This window comes from Lepidochelys kempii, chromosome 13 (assembly GCF_965140285.1).
Source record: "Lepidochelys kempii isolate rLepKem1 chromosome 13, rLepKem1.hap1, whole genome shotgun sequence".
Lineage (NCBI taxonomy): Eukaryota > Metazoa > Chordata > Testudines > Cheloniidae > Lepidochelys > Lepidochelys kempii.
In genome coordinates, this window is record NC_136392.1 from 37,496,150 (window position 1) to 37,503,453 (window position 7,304).

Here is a 7,304-nt window from a genome sequence, read left to right on the forward strand (position 1 = left end):
AATTCACTCTCCTGCTGGTAATAGCTCATCCAGACTGACCACTCTTCACGTTTAAATCCAAGTTAAACCAGAACATCTGGGGGGGGGGGGCGGGTAGGAAAAAACAAGAGGAAACAGGCTACCTTGCATAATGACTTAGCCACTCCAAGTCTCTATTTAAGCCTAAATTAATAGTATCCAATTTGCAAATGAATTCCAATTCAGCAGTTTCTCGCTGGAGTCTGGATTTGAAGTTTTTTTGTTTTAAGATAGCGACCTTCATGTCTGTGATCGCGTGACCAGAGAGATTGAAGTGTTCTCCGACTGGTTTATGAATGTTATAATTCTTGACATCTGATTTGTGTCCATTTATTCTTTTACGTAGAGACTGTCCAGTTTGACCAATGTACATGGCAGAGGGGCATTGCTGGCACATGATGGCATATATCACATTGGTGGATGTGCAGGTGAACGAGCCTCTGATAGTGTGGCTGATGTTATTAGGCCCTGTGATGGTGTCCCCTGAATAGATATGTGGGCACAATTGGCAACGGGCTTTGTTGCAAGGATAAGTTCCTGGGTTCCTGAGTAGAGATGTTGAGCTTTAGAGTTGCAAACAGAATTATATAGGTTATAGGTTATAGTCCACGTAGGCAGTTCATGTCCAATATCAGGATGATCCAGGCAGGAGCTGGAGACCTCAGTCTTGCAACTCAAATGTCCCCTGACAAAGCTTGAGAAGGTCTGAGATAAGAGAATCAGGTCCTAGAGTTCTTTTCATAGATCTCTGGAAGGCTATGAAGACAGCCTCTTGACAGCTGGGTGATACTAGGTGATCATTGTGGCTTTGAAGTAAAACCTCCTATTTCCTAAGTGTACACGCAATTAGTTGCATACATCAGCATAAGGTAATTCTCCTTTAAGCAGTTCATAGACAGTTTACTACAAACTTCAAAGAGAAATATCGACAATGATATTCTGACACCCAAGTTTCATCTAAATGTTAATATTCCCTTTTGATCTCTGACTCAATAGAATATACCAACGGACAGGAACCTTCTGGTAATATTGTTAACCTCTAACAAGATATAGGTAAACACATAAACACAATGAGTATTTACCACTAATTCTCTAACGATACAGGTTTGCATTTCAAAGCTCTCGTCTATCTAACCCAGCATTGTCAGCTATTTATAATGATCATTTGGTATATTTTCCTAATATGTCTTTATGCCCCTGCTCTCAATTCGGATGTCTGTGGGAAGCGGTGCTGTCACAGATGGGGGGAGGGGAAATCTGGTCACCATGACCCACGTCCCTCTCCCCAGGCCACACAGCAGGGGAGGGGGCAGTTGAGAAGGATCAAGGGGCCGAGGTCCCACCATAAGCTGATCTGAGTCTTAGTCAAACCATGGCTCCCACCACAGCAGCACCAAGCTAGGAATCACACTCCTTCAGGCACCTAAACGCCTTTACAATCTGGCCTCGCATCCACTACATTTAGAGGAACGATACAAGGTTGTGTTTGTTTTCTCTCAAACTGATTGTTGCCCCCTTGGAAGTGATCGGAATTGTCTGCCCCAAGAAGAAAAGCGAATATTGAAAGGCAGAGGCACCAAATGTGCGTGTGACTTTGAAACATTAAAAGAAATTGCTTAAAAAGGGTGGGGGGACCCAATTAATAGGCTGGTTTAATATAGAAATGCAATGTTAGAAATGACTAAACTATAAAGACAGGTTTCAGAGTAGCGGCCGTGTTAGTCTGTATCCGCAAAAAGAAAAGGAGGACTTGTGGCACCTTAGAGACTAACCAATTTATTTGAGCCTCTGATAAATGAAGAATGACAGAGAATGATGCTCCATTGCCATCTACTGGCTAGTGGTGGAAGCAGCAGAGAAAGTAAGACCAGAAATCTGTGAGTCTTGATAAGTGTCCAATAGAAAATAAGAGGATTGCCATCCTCCAATGACTCCAAAAACAGCATCAGCATGATGAACTTCAGAGTTTTCTTGAAGCCACCAGTGAAGCTAGGGAACCAAGAAGTTCTACCAGACACCAGATAAGCCACGTGTCCTGCTCTCTCCTGTCTCAGGATTCCCAGGCTGAGAAGAAGTGGTGAAACTTCCTTTCAGAGATTGCATCTCTTGGTGTTTCTTTAATTGCAGTGTCTGAAAGATCCCCTGCTGCATCTGCACTTTCTAGCATGACCCCAAGGAACCACATCTTGGATTTTAACCAAGCAAGGCCATTTGCATGTTTCTGCTTTGTCCATCCATGTCAATGGCCTAAGAGAATCTCCTACAAGAACTTTAAGCAATTGCTTTTGTTAGTTAAACTAGTCCCGTATAAACCAAACACTAGAAACAGTAAGGACCACATTACTAGAGTGCCTACAGACAAAGTGCAGTAGAGAACTACTTCAATGGTGGGATATATATCCAAGATACGGAAGAACTGATGACTATAAATAAACGAAGTAAGAAATGTGACTGGTTGTTTGGTCCATGGCATAAATGCTGGTCCCTAACACTGGCCTCTCTATGGCCATTGAATGCAAGACTGTGATTTTTCTGAGTTTGGTACATCCCTAGGATAGTTGGTTTATCTAATCTTTGATCTGTAAAGCTGATGATTATATACCTTGTTAATTGTAGAAGTACTGTCCAGAGTAGAATTAGACCAGAGAAGAGTTTAGCATTAAAATGAGAACACTAATGCTCCTTGGACTCAATAATATGGGGTTATCCTCATTAAATTTCATTCAAACGTGGACTGCAAATCCAGTTTGCTAGATTTCAGCTTTCAAATCTACTCTGGCACCTTGGCAAATCCATAGTATTGACCCCCGTTCTCACTTACAACGTTTCAGGGATTCCTCTGGTTTCTACTGAACTCTTGACTGTGAGGGAGCCCAAAGCAAATTCTAGGCTGTAACTAACAATAACAATTGGAGAAAGAACAAGCCATTCAATCACTGACATTAGAGGTGAGATTTGGAGGGAGGTTTGGGAAAGGCTGTGAAGGAGGTGAATGAAGGAGAATGGAAAAAAGCAGAAGTGGTGCAGGGAGAAGCTTGGGCCGGCCATGTTTTCTCATCATTAAACCTGGTTGAGATATTGATTTTGAGGGAAAACTGCATAGTTTTGCAAAAGGAAAATATTCATAACAAGAGTCGGCTTTCCTCAAAAACTTGGCTACAAATAAAATGTTTTTTTGCCCCAGATCCCACACGGCCCCCTTGAGGATTGAACTCACAACCCTGGGTTTAGCAGGCCAATGCTCAAACCACAGAGCTATCCCTCCCCCCTTTAAATGTACTATGTAAATTTCATCAGGCCCTGCTGACTTCAGTACATCTAACTTAACTAAATGTTCTTTAATCTCTTCTTTCTCTAGTTTTGCCTGAGTTCCTTCCCCCTGGTTGTTAATATTAACTGTGTTCAGCAGTTGGTCACCATTGGCCATTTTAGTGAAGATTGAAGCAAAATAATCATTAAACATCTCAGCTTTCTTGATGTGACTAGTTATTAGCTCTCCTTCCTTGCTAAGCAGAGGACCTACACTTTTCTTCTTCTTTCTCTTCCTCCTAATGAATGTCAAGAACCTTTTTTGATTACCTTTTCTGTCCCATGCTAGGTGTGTCGTTTTGTGCAATACCCTTTCTGATTTTGTCCCCATGTGTTTCTGCTTCTTTTCTACTCCTGCTTGGCAATTTGGCCCCATTTATAACTTTTGCAGGATTCCTTTTTAACTTTCAGGTTATTAAAGAGCTCCAGATGGAGCCACATTGGCCTTATACTGTTCTTCCTATCTTTCCTTCACAATGGATTACTTTGCAGTTATGCAAAACTATTTCACTAGAAGTGTGGTGAAGCACTGGGATGGGTTACCAAGGGAGGTGGTGGAATCACCATCCTTAGAGGTTTTTAAGGCCCAGCATGACAAAGTCCTGGCTGGGAAGATTTGGGGTTGGTCCTGCTTTGAGTCTGCTGAGGCCTCTTCCAACCCCAATCTTCTATGATTCTATGATTTTATGCCTTTAATATTGTCTCCTTGAGAATCTGCCAGCTCTCCTGCGCTACATTTGACTGTATGCTTTCTTACCATCAGACTTCACCTACCAGTTCTCTGAGTTTGTTCATCTCTGCTCTGTGGAAGTCCACTTTCCTTATTCTGTTGCTCTCACTCCTTCCATTCCTTAGACTCACAAAACCTCAACATTTCATGGTCACTTTCACCCAAATTGCTTTCCACTTTCAGATTCGCAACCAGTTCCTCCCTGTAAGTCAGAATCAAGTCTAAAATGGCTGTCTCCTCAGTGCTTCCTCCACTTTCTCAAACCAAAAGTTGCCCCAGTACATTCCAAGAACATATTGAATATTGTGAAAACAGCCACTCAATATGCAGTGGCAGCCAAAAAAGCAAACAGAATGTTGGGAAGCATTAGGAAAGGGACAGATGATAAGACAGAAAATACCATATTGCCTCTATCTAAATCCATGGTACGCCCACATCTTGAATCCTGTGTGCAGATGTGTTCGCCCCATCTCGGAAAAGATGTACTGGAATTGGAAAAGGTTCAGAGAAGGGCAACAAAAATGATGAGGGGTAAGGAACAGCTTCTGTATGAGGAGAGAGTAACAAGATTGGGACTCTTCAGCTTGGAAAAGAAACGACTAAGGGGGGAATATGATAGAGGTCTATAAAATCATAACTGGTGCGGAGAAAGTGAATAAAGAAGTGTTATTTACTCCTTCTCATAACACAAGAACTAGGGGTCACCAAATGAAATTAATAGGCAGATGATTTAAAACAAACAAAAGGAAGTATTTCTTCACACAACGCACAGTCAACCTGTGAAACTCTTTCCCAGAGGACGTTGTGAAGGCCAAGACTATAACAGGGTTCAAAAAAAACTAGATAAATTCATGGAGGATAGATCCATCAATGGCTATTAGCCAGGATGGGCAGGGATGGTGTCCCTAGTCTCTGCTTGCCAGAAGCTGGGAATGGGCGACAAGGGATGGATCTGCCTCTCACCTCCTTTTGCACCGCAGATGAAGTGGATATGTTCTCTGGCTTCACCCCTGAGCTCTGCCCTTTCCACCCAACAATACAAGTTGCTGAGCTGTCATGGACATGCTGGTTATTTGTGCTCCTGCCGAAGTCATGGACCTTGCTGATTTTACCCCACATGCAGAACAGAATCCTGATGTGCCTGGCCAGCGGGTGGCTGGAGTGGGAGGGGCAGAGGTTTAGTTTTCCAGCCCGCTGGGCTGAGCTGTGTTTGAAGTCTAGCAGTCCCCATGGAAATAAAGGGCTAAACAATGAATGGCTGTGTGTGAACCAGGAGGTCATTTCTGGCTCTTGGGAGGTGAGTGGGAAGATGGGAGAGAGAAGGTCTGGGGGATGCAAGCCCAGAGGATTGTGGGATAGCATTGGTGGACTACTCAAATATGAGCCTGGCAAGAAAGCTTCAGCCACGGCCTCTGCCAGGTGTGTGGGTTGCATCACGTGCTGCAGAAGGATGTGGGCTCAGACCCACCCCTTGGGTGAGGCAGCTGCCCCGTGTCCAGAAGGGGGTTAAAATAATACTGCCCTTGTCACTGTCGGGCCTGATGTGCAGCCAGGGGAAAGAGGCCAGTTGATTTCATGGGGGTGGGAGGGCCCCCTTGGCTTGCCAAGGCAGGCAGTGTGGGCTAGAGCAAAGGGAACTGGGATCCCGCCTTCACTGCTGCACCCACAAAGAAATGCTCCTTTCCGGGGGACCCACTGCTGTAAGCTGATTGTGTGGCCCATGGGAGGAGAAATATGGCCTCTGAGCCCTGCCCTGATGTCGCCTCTTGTGCCATGGTTCATCATGGGTTGTGAGGCCTCAGGCCTGGTGTTGAGTGTGGCTGGCCCCGTGGACCCCAGCAGGCCCGAGAGGATGCTGAGACTGGAAGACTCTGAGGTCCCTCAGCGCTGGAAGGCCTGTGAGGAGCGAGAGGCCTATGGGACCCAGGAGGCCTCTGAAGACCAAGAGGCTTGTAAAGCCTCTTTCATTTGTTCCTGTCCCAGAGCTCATTTCTCATTTTTTTACAGTATCAACTTTCCCCCCAGTTTTCATGGTTCTTTTCTAGTTTCCCACCATCATCTCCACAGAGACTCCAACTCCTAGGCACATCCCACCTCCTTCCTGCCTTCCTTCTTTTGCCTCCATTTTTTACCCTTCTATAGACCCCAAACCAAGGAGAAAACCAAGAAATTCAATGCAAACAACTTGGTGAATGCTACAAAATCGATTCTTTATTCAGGCTTGACAAATATTTTGCATTTTGGCAGCAGATTTGATCCCCAAATGATCCCAAAGCAGAATTCAGGCAGCAGGTTATAATGAGAGAAGACAGGGAAATGCAATGAAGTCATCTGCCTTGGTAACGTGGTTTGGAGACAAGCTGGGAATTAGGACGTGGATGAGCTGGGTGTGCAGGCTGGGAGGTAGGCACTGAGAAGGAGGTGGATGAAGGAGAATGGAAAAAGCAGAAGTGGAGTGGGGAGAAGTTTGGGCTAGCTGTGTGTCCTCATCATTAAAGCTGGCTGAAATATTGATTACGAGGGAAAATCGGATTGTTTTACACACAAAAAATATTCCCAGCAAGCGTTGACTTCCCTTGAAAACAGGGTCATTTTTTGGGTCAGAAAACCTGAAAACGTTTGGCTGCAAATAAAACATATTTCAGTTTTCATGAAATATATGCATATATATATTGTTTTGAAACCATTTTGCCAATATTTTTTTCAGTTCTTGGCACATTTTTGCCAAATTTTTCAGGTTTCAGCAGCTTTTAGTCAATTTTGTTGTTGTTTTGGTTTTTCAATAGAGAATCCAAATTTTGCACAGGAAAATCAAACCTCATTTGCAGGCCAGCTTTAATAATAATAATAGGAAGGAAAGGACATTTAATGAAACCGTCTACATTGCAAACGAGATTTGGGTAAAGCTGGGAACGGGAGTAAAAACAGGAGGAGGAATGTTGGTGATTTTGGGAGAAACTTTGGGCAACTCAGGAAAAGATCTGAAGGGGCAGTACCAGGGCAAAGAAGCTCACATGCACACATCCAGAATATGATCATGGTGCTGGCATCCTCCATCCTCACAGATGCTCAGGCGACCAGAGACAGAGGGATGCGGTTGGGTGGGTTGTTTTCTTTGGTGAACTGGATGTTCCTACAGACCAAGACAGTCTCCTGGCCTATGCCAAGGTGGTACTGCCAGATGTAGAGGTTCTGCTTGTTCTCCATGTTCATCTGGACTGACTCCTCTTCTCCTCGGGCTTCAGTC